General features: G+C 43.7%; 1 protein-coding gene across 7 annotated transcripts in view; it reads left to right on the top strand.

Moving 5' to 3' along the window:
- The window catches only part of MTUS2 (microtubule associated scaffold protein 2), a 581,138-nt gene that overhangs the window by 165,598 nt on the left and 395,482 nt on the right, over nt 1–20,058 (top strand). Inside the window, exon 1 of one of the 7 annotated variants that reach the window (XM_073894732.1) lies at nt 18,744–18,781. The exons of the other annotated variants lie outside the window; for them this stretch is intronic. The gene's annotated coding sequence lies outside the window, so the exon portion shown is untranslated. Of the gene's footprint in view, nt 1–18,743; nt 18,782–20,058 lie in introns of those variants that run through there. 7 annotated transcript variants of the gene reach the window in all.

Here is a 20,058-nt window from a genome sequence, read left to right as displayed (position 1 = left end):
GTCTTGGGGTTGGAGGGAGCACCCAGGCAGGAGGGACGTCCCTCTGGGCATGGGTCTTGGGTCCTCAGCCGTCACCTCAGAGATGGTTCAGGGTCGCTTGGGGTTAGCCACTCTGCTCTTTGTCTTCTGCCCTGGGAACCTGTCAACTGGCAGGCCCAGCCTCAGCCCCGCCAAAGCCCTTTCTCCCGGGGCTCTGCTGACTTTGGAGCAAGGCCAGCACAGAGCCCAGCCTCTTCCAGGAACCCAGCCCTCTCTCCTCCTCATGCCTGAGAAATTTACTTTGGAGAAAACGTTCAGTCACCCACCCCCCTTGGCTGTAGTTCTCACTGGGGGCTTCTCCTCTGCCTGAAACCTTCTTGCCTCCATGGGTTTAGAATTTGGAAACAGAAGCCAGGAAGGGAAGTGTCTTACAGGCAGCACCAGCTCTCCTCCTTCTGAGTCCCAGACCTCTCCTGAGATAGGAAAGCATAGAGCCAGTGACGTGCCCAGGGGAGGCAGGCAGAGAAAGGGAAAACAGAGGAAAGAAATGCTTTATTTTGACAGTTGTATTTTCTGTGGCACATGGATGTAACCATTTGGCTTCAGATCCAAAAGGGAGTAGATACGAGGACTGTGGGAAGGACGAAGAGGCAGAGGAAGAGGGGGATTCAGGACCTGCCTGACTGAGCGGCGCTGGCCAGCATGTGGAAGGGGCAGGGAGGGGAGAAGATTTGGCCTTGAGCATGGTTGCTTATTAGGAGCGTTGGTGTCCTGGGCTTCCTGCCCCGGTAAGGAGATTTCCTCCCCTTATCCCCGCCCCCCACTTCCAGGGCTTCTGGGAGGGGGATGTCAAGCTCTGAAGGACAGTGTTCATAGCTGTGCATGCTGCCCTGCTCTTTCCTTGAGAGTGAGAACAGGTTGTGAGCTCCCATGGGAGGCAGGAGAGGAATGAGGGCCTCGACAGCCACCCCCTTGGCTGGGAGTGATGAGAACTGGATGTTAGCGGCATTGAAAGCTGTAAACAGATTCCATGCCTGTCACATTTCCAGGTAGGTGCTAATGGATATTTCTTTCGTATTTGTATTTTCAGTAGTTCATAGCCACCCCCACAGCTTGGCTTGTGCCTGGGGATGGCCTCAGGACTCTGTCTGGCTGTCAGCCCCTCATCCACCCGTGCCCCCCTGGGCCTTTGGAAGACTCTAGCCCTGGCTGCTTTTATCACACTCCTGCTGCCCCAGCAGAGCACTTCCCACACTGTGTGTGACGTGTCAGCATTACTTGGTTAAGTGGCCTCCACTGCCCTTAACAGCTGAAAGCTCCTTGAAAGTGGAGGTAGGGCATCTCGTTTTCCATTTTATACCCCATGCCTTGCACAGAGATGGGTGAGCTCTTTCACAGTGTCAGGGAACGGCTTTCTGATAGGGTGGTACTTGGGTAGAGGCCTGAAGGTGACTTTGCCTGTCCATGTTCTGGGTCCCATCTTCTCTCCCCTCTTCAGAGACCTCACACATCAATGATCTCCTGTTTTTCTCCTTGATAGTTTCCTCCCATCAGAATTTAACCATGAGTCGCACTGACATCTCAGAAGCAAGTGAGGAAGAAAGGAAGAAAACAAAGAAGATGGAGGAAGTGAAAACCTCCTTGGACCATTCGCCCCACCGCTGCCTCATTTTTCCCTGACACTGTCTGATGCCCCCTCTCTCCTCCCGGCCATGCCTGGTGCACAAGTTCTTTTTTGCTTTCTTCCCTTCTCCTTCCATTCCTTGCAGTCTGGCCTGAACTCTGAGAAACTGCTTTTGTCAGGTTTTTATGCTAAACCCAATGGAACATTTCCTGGACTTTTTTTACTGAGCTTGTGGGCAGTATCTGACCCTGGTGAATGCTCCTCTTAGAAATGCTGATTTCCTTTACATACAGCCTACAACATCAGATTCTACTATTTTCCCCATAACCCTCCAGCTGTTCTTTCTCAGTCTCCTTTGTGGACTTCTCTTCCCCTTCAAGAGTTCAGTACTGAGCCCTCTTCTCTTTTCCTTTTATAGGCTCATCCGGGGTGGTTTTATCTATTTCCATATTTAAATAAACTGCTGCAAACCAGAGACTTCCAAATACACATTTCCAGCCAGTATTTCTTATCACCAGATTCCATATGGCCATTCACGTTCCAGCATGTTGACTTGAACATCTCCCACACTTGGTCTCCTCGTGTCATACCCATTCAGTCACGTCAAGACCCACAGGTCATCTCTGACCTCAGACCCGAGCTTCACCAGTGTTTGACCTTTGACTTCCTAAATGGCCACGAATCTGCCCTTGTCCCCTTTTCTCTGCCATCACTATCCTCTGCCACGTTCGCCCCAAAGCCTCCCTCCTTCTTGCCCTACTCATTCCATCCCATCTCAGGCTGCAGCCAGAGCTGCCTTCCCAAATTGCTGACCTGGGTGTGCCAGGGCTCTGCTGAACACCCATCACCAGCTTCCCGTGACCCTTAGTGTAGAGTCAGGCCACTTAATGTGGGGACCAGACCCGAACAGACCCATAGGTCAATGGAACAGAATAGAGAGCCCAGAAATGGACCCTCAATGCTATGGTCAGCTAATCTTCGAGAAAGCAGGAAAGAATGTCCAATGGACAAAAGACGGTCTCTTCAACAAATGGTGTTGGGAAAATTGGACAGCCACATGCAGAAGAATGAAACTGGACCATTTCCTTACACCACACACAAAAATAGACTCAAAATGGATGAAAGAACTAAATGTGAGACAGGAATCCATCAAAATCCTAAAGGAGAACACAGGCAGCAACCCCTTCCACCTCAGCCTCAGCAACTTCTTCCTAGAAACATAGCCAAAGGCAAGGGAAGCAAGGGCAAAAATGAACTACCGGGACTTCATCAAGATAAAAAGCTTTTGCACAGCAAAGGAAACAGTCCACAAAACCAAAAGACAGCCAACAGAATGGGAAAAGATATTTGCAAATGACATATCAGATAAAGGGCTAGTATCCAAAATCTATAAAGAACTTATCAAACTCAACACCCAGAAACAAATAATCCAGTCAAGAAATGGGCAGAAGACATGAGCAGACATTTCTGCAAAGAAGACATCCAAATGGCCAACAGACCCATGAAAAAGTGCTCAACATCACTTGGCATCAGGGAAATCCAAATCAAAACCTCAATGAGATACCACCCTCACATCAGTCAGAATGGCTAAAATTAACAAGTCAGGAAAGGACAGATGTTGGCGAGGATGCAGAGAAAGGGGAACCCTCGTACACTGTTGGTCGGAATGCAAGCTGGTGCAGCTACTCTGGAGAACAGTATGGAGGGTCCTCAAAAAGTTGGAAATAGAGCTACCCTGTGACCCAGGAATTGCACTACTGGGTATTTACCCCAAAGATACAAATGTAATGATCCGAAGGGGCACCTGCACTCCAATATTTATAGCAGCAATGTCCACAATAGCCAAACTATGGAAAGAGCCTAGATGTCCCTCGACAGATGAATGGATAAAGAAGATGTAGTATATGTATGTGGTGTATGTATATATATAATATGTGTATATATATTATATATATATATATAATGGAATATTATACGGCCATTAAAAAATGAAATCTTGCCATTTGTGATGTGGATGGAACTAGAGGGTATTATGCTAAGCGAAATAAGTTAACCAGAGAAAGACAAGTATCATATGATCTCACTGATAATGAGGAATTTGAGAAATAAGACAGAGGCTCATAGGGGAAGGCAGGGAAAAATGAAACAAGACAAAACCAGAGAGGGAGACAAACCATAAGAGACTCTTTATCCCAGGAAACAAACTGAGCGTTGCTAGAGTGGAGGGGGGTGGGAGGGATGGGGTGGCTGGGTGGTGGACATTGAGAGGGTATGTGCTACGGTGAGCGCTGTGTATTGTGTAAGACTGATCAATCACAGACCTGTACCCCTGAAACAAATAATACATTGAATGTTAATAAAAAAATGGGGACCAGACCCTTGCCCACATGCACACAATCATCTCTCATTTCCTCTCTCGTCTTTTCTCAGGGCACTGACCAGTATTTGGTTCCTGGACAACTGTGCTTTCTCACCTCTGAGCCTTTGCTTGTGCTTTTCTTTCTTCCTGGGATATTTGTCATAAGTCCTTTGGCTTTTACTCTGAGTGGGATGAAAAGCCATTGGAGGGGTTTGAAGAGAGGGATGACATGACCTAATTTGTATTTTTAAAAGTCTCCCTCTGCTTGCAGGGTTGAGATAAGACTGTAGGGCAGGATTTGGGAGACCTTGTGGGAGGCTGTTCTAGGGATCTCATTGAAAGAAGGTGGTGGCCATGGAGGTGGGGAGAGGTGGTCATCTGCTAGAGCTGTTTTTGAAAGGATACTTGACAGAACTTGATAACGTAGGTGTCTGCAAGTTATCCGTCCTCAGCCAACTGGATGAATGAACATGCTGTCAACAAAAAGGCAGGCAGACTGTGAATGGTGGAGCAGAGGTGGGCAGAGGTGGTGGGGTTGGATGGGAAGAGCAGCAGCTTAGTTTTGTGTGTGCTGAATTTGGGATGTGTTCGACACCTCTCTGGATGTGGCAGGGAGAATAATGACCCCAGGGATGACTATGTCAAAAGTACTTTGCAGATGTGATTAAGTCAAGAATGTTGAGGTGGGGAGGGTATCCTGGGTGATGCAGGTGGGCCCTGTGTCATCACAAGGGTCTGTGTTAAGAGGGAGGCAGGCATGCCAAAGTCAAGGAGGGAGCTGTGATGACCAAAGCAGAGGTGGGGTGAAGTGCTTTGAAGGTGGAGGCAGGCACCACAAGCCAAGGAGTGTGGGTAATCTTTGTGCATTTTCTGAAATCTATTTCCCCAGCTTCTAGCTGGAGAAGGCAAGGAAGTAGATTCTCTCCTGAAGTCTCCAGAAGGAGCACAGCTCTGCTGACACTTTGATTTTAGCCTGTAAGTCTCTGACCTCTAGAACTACAAGGTAATAAATTTGTGTTGCTTTAAGCGATTAAGTTATGGTCCTTTGCCTCAGAAGCAATATGAAACTAATACAGTGGGGATGTGGAGTAGGTAGCCTTCTATAACGAATCTGGGACTTGAGGATGCTTGCCTTCCCTACCTTCAGTCGTCACTCATCACTAGTCAAACCCACATGCCCTTTTGGCCTCCTCAGCTGTTCTAAACAGTAAAAATCCAGGAGCAGTTTTTAGTGAGTAAATAGATTCCACACAATCTACAGTGTAAGTTTCCTGCCTATCATTGGAGTCTCATGCCCACACCAGAGTCAATGGACAGTGGACCCATTTTGCTTTATACATACCTTTAACATCTATTGCAGTATGGTTGCAGATTGTAGAAAAGTAGGAAAAGTTATATTCTGAGGCAGAAATAATGAGAGCTGCAAGACATAATTTTTAAGTCATAGCAGGGAAAGATGCAGAAAAAATTAAAGTAAAAGAGATAGTTTTATTTGAGATAATAGTTTAGGGGCAAACAGATCTTTAAACCGCAGTGGTTAATCTGTAACACCATCACCATAATACAGCATTAGCCCAATGACTGATGTTCATTTAAAATGATCAACCACAGTCCGCATGGAAATACTAAATTATTTTTGATGCACTACCTGAAGAAAGTAGGAAAATATACAATATATTTTACAAGCTGTTAACATAATTCAAACTTTTATGTGCATTGGCTCTTAGATATGATTCAGTTGCTAGAAAATTAACTTATGTGGAACACCTAAGTTCCCCAGTGATGCCAGGTAATAAGTGTCACTGAACTTTGGCTCTGGATAAATTCACAAATGATAATGTGAGTAAGCGAGATATTTAAAGATTAGGTTCTAAATCGTCCATAGACCCTGCTGTGAAAGCCTTTGCCTACAGAATTTCGAGTAACTAAAAGTAGAGTGAAGGTAGCCCAAGAAGAACAACATACTAGAAGTTCACTCCCCAAATTAGATCCAAAGCCACAACTTTGCTCTAGCAGTTGGGTTGGAGAGGACTTTTTTTCTTTTTTTTTTTTTTCAACAAACAATCCTACTCTGCTAACTGGGTACCTGGCATTTTTTAAAGCCCTTTGCATATATTTGCTAATTTAATTCTCATAACAGCAACTCTGAGTTAGGTACTACCATTATTCCCATTTTACAGATGGCAGAACTGAGGCACAGAGAGATTAAGTAACTCAGGTTCACCCAGCAGGTCAGTCTAGATTCAAATCCAGAGAGTCTGGCTCCAGAGTTCATGCTCTTAATCTTGCTCTGAGCTGGTCTCCACTGGACCTTTTCAGCTCGTTTTTGGATTGCCTGTCTCATACGCTTCTGCCCCTCTTCCATGAAGTTCATGCAGAAGGTGTTCATGGGATTTGTTATTAATGCCTTTTGTCCTAGTTCAAATCCTGGTCCTTTGCCTGGTCTGGGCCAACTGTTTATTCTGCCCCTGCTGTAGCCCCAGGCACCACCTCTGCTCCTGCAGCTGCTGCTCACAGGGCTGTGTCACATCTGACACAGGGCTGTGTCACAGTCATCTCTGTCTTTGTGTATTGTGCTGAGATTCAGAGTCCCAAGTGAGAGTGTCCATTTGACCAGGCCTGGCTCACTTTCCCGGAGGAAGCGGGATGGGAAGTTCCCTCCTTTTGCCTCTTGAATGGGATGGAGATTCCCTACCTCCACCAAACTGACCGCACTGAGAATTACCCAAAAACAGGAAGTTGGTTTGGTTCCCAGCAGGCAGAAACAATGACAAATATCACTACAATGGTGTTGCTCAAACATTTTTGTCTGCAACCCAGAAAGCATATGCATGTACACACACACACGTAGTCCTAACTGAAAAAGTATCCAGGAAGCAATATTTACCCATGGCTATTACGTTCTCATTTTTTAAAATGTGGGTCATGACTTACTAAATTGATTCCACTTTAAAAATCTTGCCCTATAGTATTTTCTGTGCAGTATGTTCAAAATACTCCCAATGAGTAGCTTTTTGCACAAATTGCTTATTTATGTACTGGACCTTTTTTACAATTCTGGTCTTTAAGTGATTGTCAAGTAGATCCTGGAAGAATGGCAGTTCCTCCTACCTTGACACCAAAATAGGCAAAAAAGAAAGTATGAATCTGTTGTGTAATGAAAAGAAACACTTTGTGGTTTACAGAGTACCCAGTTTTATTATTGGAAAGTACCCAATATAATAGTTCAGAATGTTTGTTTATATAGCTTTCCAGGAAAGTTTAAATCCAGGACACTTGCTAGAAAGTAGCAGGGTTTTAATTTCTCAAGCCTATTAAACAGGAATATTCATTTCAGCAAAAATGCCTGGGAGCCTGCCCTGGATGAGGCCGTTTGGCCAGTGTTTGAAGGACACAGAGATGAGCTGGGTGGGGCTCCTGGTCTCAAGGAGATGAAACTCTAGTAGAGAAGAAAAGACAAGGGTGTAGAAAATAGTTGTACCAGGTAGAAAGCTATCCGGATCATGAGAAAGGAATTAAGAAAATGTGTAGGGATTCAGAGGAACATGGGGGCCTGGTTCCTGATAGAAGTTGCAAGGAGCAAAGGAGTTGGGAGTTCAGAGGGTGGGAGAGGGATTTCCCTTCCACCCAGTGTGCGCCTGGGTGCGGCTGATTAGGTCATGAGGACATGGGGACTGCACAGACTTTTACAGACCAGGAGGGGGAAGGGCACTCCTGCAGTGAGGATGCCCCTCTTTGCCTGTTGCTAGCATCTGTGTGGGCTGAGAGGGATATGGGAGTTCTGGGTGGGAGGGGGGGGACACAATTCACAAACACAGCCTGGTGGGCAGTGCTCACCCATCCCCCCATCAGAAATCACAAGCTTTATCTGTGATTCAGCAGAGTTTGATGGAGTGCCTATTCCTCGAAAGGTTTGGTAAAGGGATTTCCAGATGCTGAAAGGCAAGGACCCCGCCCTACCAAGCCACCGGGTCTTGAGAACAAAACAGGGTGGGGAAGTGTAGGAGGTGGGGCACACCCAGAAATAACTATGCACAATCAGGACAGAAGGGGGTAAGTGCCCTGAGCAAGGCAAAAGTGTAGGCCCTTGGCCTCTGGCCACAATCAAGCCGGGAACTTGGCTTTGGCAGGGGCGCATCGGGCATAGTATGGTCTACATGTTGCAGTTGCCACCCTGCTTCTTCCTAACCAAAATTAACCTAGTGCTTAGTATATACTATTCATCAGAGTGCTTGCAGGTACTCCTGAGACTCTGCTAAGCACAGAATCTGCTCTCCAGGAATGTGTGCCATGGAGATAATGTTGAAAAGCAATGGTATTATGAAATCTGTTCTTTCCAAAATGACACTATTTCTCTGTCCTGGCAGATGGTCCATGGTACCAATTCTTATCTGATTATAGCCAATCATTTCAAAGATGGGATTCTGCCTAAGGGACACTTTCACCAGTGCGTTGCTGTACAGGGAGCTGGTCTCTGGAAGAGAAACTTAAATGTTCATCCTGTGTTGATGGGCTGTGTAAGTTCTAGAGTGGGGGGGTGGGGGCAGGGTGACAACATAGCCAGAGGGTGGGTGGAGGTGGGAGCAGCTCTAGAGCTGAGGTTGAGAATGGGCAGAGAGAGGCGAGAGCAAGGGGAAAAGGGAGGATGCTCAGAGCTGCTGCAAAAGTTAGGTGTGAACCCGGGGCACTCTGCCCAGGCGCTGATAGGAACAAGCAAGAGCACACAGCACCCAAACTTGTTCTCGTACCTGTGGGCGTTACCTTTTCTGTTGCCTAGGCAACCGCATAGCAGTGAGGCTGTACTTATTTTTTTTCATGCGGTGCGTTAATACCATCATTTCTTTAATCCTCACCCATGTGTTCCATGTCTTACTTCCAGCCTCCTGAGAACCTGCTACTACTAGCGGCTATTTTATTTTATTTTATTTTATTTTATTTTAAAGATTTTATTTATTTATTAGAGAGAGAATGAGAGACAGAGAGCATGAGAGGGAAGAGGGTCAGAGGGAGAAGCAGACCCCCCGCTGAGCAGGGAGCCCGATGTGGGACTCGATCGTGGGACTAGCGGCTATTTTAGGTGACATTAAAATGCAGTTGAAACGGGCTGAGATTGGCGAGCGATGACATAGCCAGAGGATGGCAGAAGCCAATCCAAAGCACAGGGTGCCACACTCCAGAGGACCTTATTCCTTATTCTGGAGGACCTGAGTTATGTTTGTGGTGGTCACATGGCATTCTGACAATAGGCAGATATTTATTATCTTTCTAAGTAATGATACAGGGGGACTGTGTCTTCTAGGTGGCATGACGTCTGATAGAACATGCTGGTAATTCAGAGACATTCTGAGTTGCCACTCCACAGGCAGCTGGAAAATCTTAAAATTTGATTTAGATGTATCAAAATCTATCACTCTCTTCTGAAATTCTGACTTCCTCAAACAAGCTGAGGACTCCTTCAAAATCCATCTGTTGAGCTCATGGACAGAAGGAATGCTGTCTCAATTCACCTGTTCAGGTCACTAGTGAATCTAGGGTCTGCTGTTCTGTGAGCAAACCAGAATTTTGAGTGTTTTTCCTCCTGCTGACTCAGCTTCAGCTTCAGCTGTCTTGTCATTTTGGTAAGAACAGCCAATCTGTTGGTTTCTGGGCATCCAATAGAGTGATCGCCTTAGATCACTTAATTTTAAATTTAGATGAAAACTGAAAAGTCACTCTGTGGATCTTTTCAATGAGTGTATAACTTTAGTTCTTGATTAAAGTGTTCTAAATCTTCACACTTTGCTTCCGTTTTCTTTAAATATTCCATAAGGAATCCATGGTTTAAATTTTTTTAACTTTTATTATAGTGATAAAAAGCTTATAACAAGAAATAGCAGTCCTCAAAAAAAAAAAAAAAGAAAGAAAGAGTCCTCTTTCAAATCCTACTCCACAGAGGCTACAGATTTCAAATCATTTTGTGGTTTCTTCTGATCTCCAGCCCCACTGTTACCCAAATATGCTCTACTTCTGGATCTTTTTTTGGGTATCATCCATTGGTTTCTCCTCACAGCAGTGGGGAGTTCAGCTCTCCTACTGCAGACTCCCATGCTTTCCTTTTCCCCAGCCTTCCAAAATTTGGGTAAATCAGCAGTAACTCTGTACATGATTGCATATCATTTACTAATAATCTCATTAGCGTACTATGACGAGTCTTTTCTCTCGTGTCACTTTTGCCCCCTCAGATTAATACTTGCCACATGGGGGCTTTGCCAGTTGCTGTCTGACAACCATGCCTTCTTCCTCCTTGCTGGCTGGAGCCTGATTTTGTTCTGATGTTTGCCCCTTTGCACTCGACTCAGTAATTTCTGATATTGCCAAGCCAGTCACCGTGGCCCACTTCCCCTTTCTTGCCAGGGGAAGCCTGGAAGGGTTGTTTCTGGAGAAGATTTCTTTGCTCTTAGACAAACGAAGAAACTGCCTCCCCTGTCAGTTAAAGAAAAGAGTTCTAAGAACCTGCACAATGCTTAGGGAACACAAATATCCAAACACAACAGGGCCACCAGTTGCATTTTTCTCATGTGACCTGCCTCCTATAGCCTTGTGTTCTTCTGTTCCAGTGTGAATTGGTTTATCTCTGGACCTGGGTACCCTTGTCTTCTTGGGGCTTCCTTTTGGTCCCCCCGCTCCTGGATCCCCTGACTTACTCGCTTATATATTCATTTTTCAGAAGCATATTCTTTAGAGGTTTGGGAAATAAATGTATTTGAATTATTGCATGTTTGAAAATGAATTTATTCTGTACTCACACTTGATTTGATGGTTTAGCGGGATATAGAATTCTAAGTAAAATCGTTATTGCTTGGAGTGTTAACATCACTCCTCTGACTTTAGATATTTGTTATTACTGTTCAGAAATCTGTTGCCAGTATGATTCCTTTTATCTGCGATCTAGTTTATCTTTCTGGAACTTCTTTTTATTCCTGGGGCACTAAAATTACATGATACTGTGCCTTGCCACATGCCAATTTTTATTTTCTAGGCTCTTGGTGAGCCCTTTTAAACTTCTGTTCTTTGGTGCCGAGAATTTTCTTGTTCTGTTTCTTTGGTAATTTTCACTTTGTGTTCTCTCTGTTCTTTTTTCTTTCTTTCTGCATTTCTATTAGAATTTAGAGCTTCTACTTTGGTGCACTAATTATTCTATCTTTGTTAGTTTTTCCTTTTTGGGTTCTAATTTCTGAGAGATTTCCTAGATTTTGTCTTTAAAGCCTTCTATTGACTTTTACATTTTAATTGTCATTTTTTTTTCATTTCTGTGGGCTCTTATTTATTCTCTGTCCCTTTCTTGTTTTATAGACACTCATATCTCTGAGAGAATTAGCTAGAACTCTGAGATGTTTTCTTCGGTTCTCACCTGGTGAATGGATAAATTGTGGTACAGCCATACAGTGGACTACCACTCAGCAATAAAAAGAAACAAACTATTGACACATGTAATAATGTGTATAGATCTAGAATGCAATATGCATCCTATATGAATATTAACAATATTCATATAATCACCACAAATTATATTAATAAAATACTATTGGGTGCCTGGGTGGCTCAGTTGGTTAAGCGACTGCCTTCGGCTCAGGTCATGATCCTGGAGTCCCGGGATTGAGTCCCGCATCGGGCTCCCTGCTTGGCAGGGAGTCTGCTTCTCCCTCTGACCCTCTTCCCTCTCGTGCTCTCTAGCTCTCATTCTCTCTCTCTCAAATAAATAAATAAAATCTTTAAAAAAATGCTATTATTAATAACATAGTAGTGATGCTGTTATCTACATTCATCCATATTAAAAGTGAAAGAAGCCAGACTTCAAAGGCTACATGCTTTATGACTACCTTTGTATAAGATGTTGGAAAAGGCAAAACTACAGGATTGGAGAATAGATCAGTATTGGTGGTTGAGAGGCTGATTACAAAGGGGTGACATGAGAAAATTTTGGGGTGATACAACTGTAATGTATTTTGATTGTGTTGGTGGCTACTCTGTACATTTGTCAAAACTTAGAACTATACACCAAAAAGTGGGTTTTATGTAAACTAAAACAAAATTTTAAATGGTTTTCTTCTGCTTTTGGTATTTTTTAAATGCCTTGTCTTTTTTATCATATGCTTTCTTACATATTTGGTAATTCCTAGCTGCTCATTAATATTTAGGAATGAGATGGGCATCTGGAGCCATGCATTATGTGTTGTATGCCTTTCTTGTAAGCTGGGGGTGTTGCTGTAGAATGGGGATGAAAAAACTATAAAATGTTTACAAATGTTGGATACACACACACACACACACACACACACACACACACACACACGGGATTCCAAGCAAAGAAGTAGTGAATCACTGCTCCCTAAATTTTCATTTTCTCCTTCAGTGTTCTTTGGGTTTTCCTTTTCTTTTCTCTTGTCTTTTCTCCTCTGGCCTCCATGCCAGGGAATGGAGAATTGGCAGGGAATGGTGAATTTGTATCAATTGTCCAGTATTACTTTATTTTTTCTCATTAATGAGAGGACCTGTCATAGAGGGGTACCACTCTCCTTGCCTCTTTCCTGACTCAGGCTGCAGAGCTTCGCCTCCTAGGGCTAGTGCCACTCTAACTTCTTTCCCTTGGGGTCGGGCAGGTCTGCTCTTAGGAGCCCTATGCCCAGCCTGTCTGCATGGTCAGGAAGCTGCTGGGGAGGGGTTTTCTGATTTGCTCACTGCATCATGGCTCCTGTTGAGGTCAGAGAGTGCTCCCATGGAGAGCAGATTTCTTGTTTTCTCCTCCCCTTCAGAGCTCTCTCCACACTTTAGTTAGGAAGGGCGCCTACCAGTACAGTTAGAACACATTTCTCTGGTCAGGAGGAGACTAGTCCGTGCGTAAACATGCTAGTCCCAGAAATTGGATGGAGGAATGTCTGGGTTGCTTCTGCAGCCTTGGAGAGCTTCCTGGGTCAGAGGAGAAGTGCCCAGGGACACGGGGTCAGGGGCCTTTCTGGAAGCTGTGAGGACCATGAGTCAGGGAGGGCATTTTAACACCTTGTTCCCTTTCCCATGCCACACAGATCATACATAGAAGAGGATGTGATTGTGGATCAATAAGAAGCTTCTTGGCAGTTTTATTTGAAAGATAAGCATGAGACTTATGACATTGCTTTGAAAGTCTTTGATTAAAATAGATTTGGGGGGGTCTCATGTTATTTAGCAGTGAATTTCTAAACTGTGACTTTAGATCTTTAAAACATGCCCATTAAAATTCTGCTTATTCAGGTTGGTTCTTTCTGGGAATGTTTGATTTTTGTTGCTTATGAAATTTGTCTGTTTTGATCATTAATATGCATGAATCCTGTGCCTTATCCTGGAAATGCTAGCAAGCCAGTTTTCCACCCTGGGATTATAGGTTGGGTGCTATTCAAATACACATTGACATGTTACTCTTTATCAAGCAATCTTGATTTTTGTTGGGAATATGGATTTTTTTGTTTTGTTTTTTGTTTTTTACTATTTTTCTTCAAGTTCTGGTGAAATGGAGGATTCCTACAAGTTAACAAAAGCAAATTATTCCTTTATTTCAATTGTATAGGAAAACTACTCATTCTCTTCTGCATATATCATTTATTTCTCTTGCATGTTTCTAGGCCACATCGGTTCCAAACTAAGTGATATATTCTTTCCTTTTCTGTTTATCTTCATTTCTTTATCTCTTCTTTCAAGATAAAGACATTCCAAGCATGGTCATCCAAAATGCCTTGTTCATTACATAGTGTAATTAATGAAAATACAGAGACTTCGAACAAAAAGCCCTGGGATGTGAAAGTAAATACCTTTTCGTTCAGCTGAAGGTTTTTGCAGTTCACCATGCAGTTGATTTGTTTGCTTTCCAGTTGTTTGCAAACTTTTTTTCCTTGGGCTTCATCAGGGTGTTAAATTTTTAACTTCATCATTCTAGCTCTCTAGATCATATGACAGAAGATAGGTTATGTGCTTCTGATGCAAAAAAAAAAAAAAAAGAAATTCACTTTCCAGAAAGAAAATGATTTGAAAGAGCCCCGTTTTTAGTGACCCGGTGCAGGCTTTTGAGCTGGAGGTGATTCTCACTTTATCCCTGATGATGTTAAAAAGGTTTCTTGCTTCCTTTCAGATAGCAGACAATCTGAGGTTTACAGCCTGCACTCCTACAGATAAATGAGGGTCGTGTGCCATCCCCATCATAATGCTGACGTCCATTTTCAGGGCCTAAATACACACACACAAGAGATTCAAGGATGTACAGCTCAGGCATGCTTACTGGTTTGAAATAAACCCATTGGGAGAAGCTGGGTTGAGTGGGGCCCACCAAAGGAGTTTGAGGAAATACCTGTATTGCCCTCTCAGCTTGCATGAAGTCAGCTCTCCCCCTGCCCCCCCCCCCCCCCCCCAGGAATCAGCCCCACCTGCTCAGATAGATTTAAATATTCTCCTGTAACTCTTTGGCCCATCATCCACATTATAGAAGCCAGATTGGGCCATAAGACTAGTGGTAGGAAAGAACGAAGGGAGTGGGTTTGTGGAGAATATTCACATAAGGTATTTGTGGTTAGAAATGAAGCAAGAAATAGATTAAGGAATATCACAGTGTTATATCAGTACTTGGGCAGGTAAACAAGAAGAGATGCTCTAAGAGTAGGTCTTCAGTTGCCTTCTGGTGCCAGGCAGTGAAGTAACCAGGTGTAAGTTGAAAGGCCAGATAGCCACTGGAGAAGGAGAAAGTGCTTGCCTTGCAAGCATACACTGGAACTCAATTTTTAAAACACTTCTCCAACAAGACTATAACAAAAACCCTTGTCTGACTGAGCCCTTGGGATGCCAGTGGAAACGCCCATATGTAAATACATTTCCATTTTCTTAAATCAAAAAGTATTTGATTTCATCTAGATTTAATGTCTTTGTCTCTTTTTAGTTTCCTATTAATAAACACCAGTACCTAATGTTATTACAAGAGTTTGGATGCTATCTAGTATTTTGTAGATAGAATATTAGTCTTCAGTAGATCAGCTTTTCTCAGCGGTCTCAAAGAACAGCAGAGAATTTATCACCAAGTCTTGATAGTGAGATTCGGTTGTTGTTGCTACCTTTTATTTTATTTAAAGATTTTATTTTATTTATTCATGAGAGACAGAGAGAGAAGCAGAGGGAGAAGCAGGCTCCCAAGGAGCAGGGAGCCTGATGAGGGACTCGATCCCAGGACCCGGGGATCATGACCTGAGCTGAAGGCAGACACTTAACCATCTGAGCCACCCAGGCGCCCTGTTCCTACCTTTTAAACTGCTAGTTTTTTAAACTAGATGACATCCTTTTCTTCCTTCACCAGAACAGATAAGTCCCAGTTTTTCTGGTAAGCAGATAGGAGATCCATGGATAATCCCCTTTCCTCATGAAATCTTTTTTGGAGCAAGCAGATCTGAGTTTCATAGAAACTTCTTTTTCTTTTTTTAGACTTGGAATTCTTTTATTTTTATTTTATTTTATTTAAATTCAATTAACATATAGTATATACCTAGTTTCAGAGGTAGAGTTCAGTGATTCATCAGTTGCATAGAACACCCAGTGCTCATTACATCAAGTGCTCTCCTTAATGCCCATCACCCAGTTACCCCATCCCCCCACCTACTACCCCTCTAGGACCCCTCAGTTTGTTTCCTATGGTTAAGAGTCTCTTATGGTTTATCTCCCCCTCTGATTTCATCTTATTTTTCTCTTCCTTCCCCTACAATCCTCTGTTTTGTTTCCTAATTTCTACATATGTGTGAAATCATATAACTCTTTCTCTGATTGACTTATTTCGCTTAGCATAATACCCTCTAGGTCCATGATGGCTGAGTAATATTCCATTGTGTGTGTGTGTGTGTGTGTGTGTGTGTGTGTGTGTGTGTGTGTGTGTGTGTGTATACACACCACATTTTCTTTATCCATTCATCTGACGATGGACATCTGGGCTCTTCCCATAGTTTGGCTGTTGTGGACATTGCTGCTATGAACATTGGGGTGCACGTGCCCCTTTGAATCACTATGTTTTTATCCTTTGGATAAATACCTAGTAGTGCAATTGCTGGGAGGCTTCTTTTTCTTAGTCCTTCACCACTAGGGGAAAACAGGTAAAGACATGGTAAGGAACTGTGTCACTGGGGGAAAAATGGGGGAAATGTGACCCCAGCATCACCTACAAATCCAAAACCCAGGCCTTGAATTCCATAATACTTCTGGTGTATGTGTGTATCTGGTGACTGGCTGGAGTCTTTGTCAAACTATCTACATACACAGACACACACACACACACACAACACACATGCATACATTCATAAATTGCAAGAAGGAGCAAAGATCTAATTTCCCCCAGCCCCTCATTGTAATTTCTGCTTCCTTCTTGCTGTTATGTGGTGCTTAGAATTTGTCTTTGACCGTGTATTTTATTACACCCTGCCTTGCTTTAATGACCACAGTTACTAGCTGTCTATACATTATATCCCCTTTCCCTCAGACAGTTGTGGTTTCTCTGACAGGATTTGGACCTTTCTTTTTTTTAAAATTTTTTATTGTTATGTTAATCACCATACATTACATCATTAGTTTTTGATGTAGTGTTCCATGATTCATTGTTTGTGTATAACACCCAGTGCTCCACGCAGAACGTGCCCTCTTTAATACCCATCACCAGGCTAACCCATCCCCCCACCCCCCTCCCCTCTAGAACCCTCAGTTTGTTTCTCAGAGTCCATCGTCTCCCCCTCCGACTTACTCCCCTTCATTCTTCCCCTCCTGCTATCTTCTTCTTTTTTTTTTTCTTAACATATATTGCGTTATTTGTTTCAGAGGTACAGATCTGTGATTCAACAGTCTTGTACAATTCACAGCGCTCACCGTAGCACATACCCTCCCGAATGTCTATCACCCAGCCACCCCATCCCTCGCACCCCCCACCACTCCAACAACCCTCAGTTTGTTTCCTGAGATTAAGAATTCCTCCTATCAGTGAGGTTGGACCTTTCTTTTATTTATCTTTGATTTCCTGTTGTTCCCTGTCCTGTGTTTTCTATCAGCTGGTGCTCAATCAGTTGGGTGTGTCTCAGAGCCCTTTGAATCCTTGTCCGTGTTGCCTTTTTTCCTCTCACTTTCCTCTCACCTGTTTTGGGGGGGCACGGTCTGCAAGAGGGGGCTGAGTGCTAGCCTGGACGTGGGGAGCCCAGCCTCCGCGTGGCTGTGACAGGTCTCAGCTGGTGGACTTGGACTAAGTCTCTCTGGGCTGTAGCTTCCTCACGTAAAATGAGAAGTTTGAACTAATTGGTGTCTCTGTTTCTTTCCATCTTAATTACTCAGTGATATTCTGTGATGGATATATGCTCAGCAAGGCATTACCCAAAGAGCTAAGCAAGTTAGGAAAGATTCCATTATGCTACCATAAGTCAAAAATACTTATTGAGTGCCTACAGTGTGTTGGACACTGTCCTGGTTATTGGGGATCAGTGGTGAGCAGGGTGAATATGATCCTTGTCTTCGTGGAGCTTATGTCCTATTGGGAGAGGAACACAATGAACAAATAAACACATAGAATAACTAAGGAAGGCTGTTGAAGAAGCAAGGACTATGGCTGTGGGCAAAGGATGAACCTCCAGGAAAGCCTGTCTGGGAAGGGCACATTTAAGACCAACCTGATATGTAAGAAGGGTCCAGTTGTGTGGAGAGCCAGGCATGGAGTGTTTAAGCAGTGATGAGCCATGCAAAGCCTGTAGGCAAGCTGCAGGGCAGGAGTGTAGGTGGGGAGAGGTTTTTCAGGCCACAAAGGGCCACACAGGTCCAAGTGAGGAGGCCATGGGAGGGTTTATGGCAGTGAAATGACCATTCACATGCCACCATACCACTCTGGATGCCTTGTGAAGGGGAAATGGCTCATTAGAGAAGCAAGATTGGAAGCCAGGAGATCTGGTAGGAGATTTGTAAGTGGTTTATATGGGAGATGACATGGTGGCAGAGAGGGAGAAAAGTTGATGGGTTGATGACTTGGGAAGTCCATCTGATAGCCCTCGCTGATGGGTGGGGTGTGATTTAGAGGAAAGGGCCAAGGAAGCTTTTAGGTTTCCAGCCTTGGTGATAAGGTGCCATCTAATCCAGACAGGTGATTAGATGGCACCAATAATCCAGAAAGGGGGGGCTTGGAAGGGCTGGGGATGGGCATTGGGAGGCAGGAGGCAGCCAGGAGGTCTTCTGTGTGGACAGGTCCTTAAACATGACTATCTCATTCCCTTGATAAAAATCAGAATTCTGGAAAGAGCTTGTCTCCCATGTTTGCTGTTAAAAATAATTTCACTTCAGGGCACCTGGGTGGCTCAGTCAGTGAAGCGTCTGACTCTTGATCTCAGCTCAGGTCTTGATCTCAGCTCAGGTCTTGATCTCAGGGTCATGAGTTCGGGCCCCACATTGGGCTCCATGCTGGGCATGGAGCCTACTTAAAAAATAATATTTTCACTCCAGAGATATATAGTATGAGAGAAGAAATGCAAATGGCATATAAAATGTAATTACCTTCCCAGAGGTAAAGTAATAACAAAATAAGATAACAAGGCTTTTTTTTTTTAGCCTTTCAACTTAAAAAATTGATGATTCCATGGAAGCTTGACATGGTGGCTTAAGAGCATGGATGGGGCTTCAGATTCCAAGTCTTTCACTTTCAGAAGTTATTTCACTTTTCTCTGCTTCAGTTTCTTTGTCAGTAAAATGAGGTGATGATATCTAGTTAGAGGATTGTTATGGACTAAATGCAACAAAGCACTGAGAACAGCCTGGTAACAGTAAATGCTATTCAAGTGTTGAAAATAAATTCCTCATGTTGAGCAAACGTTATTCAGTTAAAAAAAATGCTTTTAAATCCCTACTGGGTGCCAGCCACTGTTCTAGGCTTTAGAATAGAGTGGAGAACAGAGGAACAGGTGCCTGCCCTCCCAGAGCTTATATGGGATGAGGGGAGGCAGATAATAAGCAAGCAGATAAACACAAGGATCAGGTAATCTTGGGTGGCAAGAAGTGTGTTCTCAACAGGGTGACCATGTGTCCAGCTTATAGTTGGTGTCATGGCATTCTGTCTGGTTTAGCATGTTTGAACTCCCCAGAGTGGTCCGGTGTTATACAAACACTTGTACTTAAATGTTCTAGTATCTTTTTTTTAAAAGATTTTATTTATTTGAGAAAGAGAGAATGAGAGATAGAGAGCATGAGAGGGAAGAGGGTCAGAGGGAGAAGCAGACTCCCCGCAGAGCAGGGAGCCCGATGTGGGACTCGATCCCGGGACTCCAGGATCATGACCTGAGCCGAAGGCAGTCGCCTAACCAACTGAGCCACCCAGGCGCCCTAAATGTTCTAGTATCTTTATTTGTAGTTGCCCAAACCTGGAAATAACCCAGATGTCCCTCAGCTGGAGAATGGGTAAACAAACTGTGATACATAGCATGGAAACTTGTTTAGCCATAGACTGCTGATAGACCAACACCCTTTTGAATCTCGGAGGCACAGAAGAAGCTAGACACAAAGTCTGCATACTGTGTAGTGACGTTTAAATGACATTCTGGAAGAGGTAAAATCATCAGAACAGGAACCAGATGATTGGTTGCCAGGGGCTGGGGAATCATGGGATGGTTGACTTACAAAAGGGCTTGGGGGAGATTTTAGAGCTCGTGGAACTGTTCTGTGTTTTGTTTGTGCTGGTGTTGGTCACAGGATGGTATACGTTGGCCAAAATTGCAGAACTGTGCAGTAAAAAGAGTGAATTTGACTGTATAAACATGATACTTTAATTAAAAAAAATCGAAAAAATTCCTAAGCAAGAAAAAAGGTGTCCCTGTTTGAATGATAAATGATCTGGTCGTTGTAGTTACAAAGTTTTGAGAGAGAGGAGATGGAGCAAGAAATAGAGAGAGGGGTAGAATGAAGACTGAGACTTTTTTCCTTGAGAGCAGTATGTATTCATTTCATTACAGGGCATCCATTATGTGCCAGGCCCTGGCATATAGTGTAGGCACAAGAGAGGCAACTATAAAGAGAACAAAACCCCTCATGGAGCTCAGAGTTGTGT

The sequence above is a fragment of the Callorhinus ursinus genome, unplaced genomic scaffold, assembly GCF_003265705.2.
Source record: "Callorhinus ursinus isolate GAN/ISIS: 27379988/994484 unplaced genomic scaffold, GSC_fseal_2.0 scaffold7, whole genome shotgun sequence".
Lineage (NCBI taxonomy): Eukaryota > Metazoa > Chordata > Mammalia > Carnivora > Otariidae > Callorhinus > Callorhinus ursinus.
This window is presented reverse-complemented; position numbering and strand designations above follow the sequence as displayed.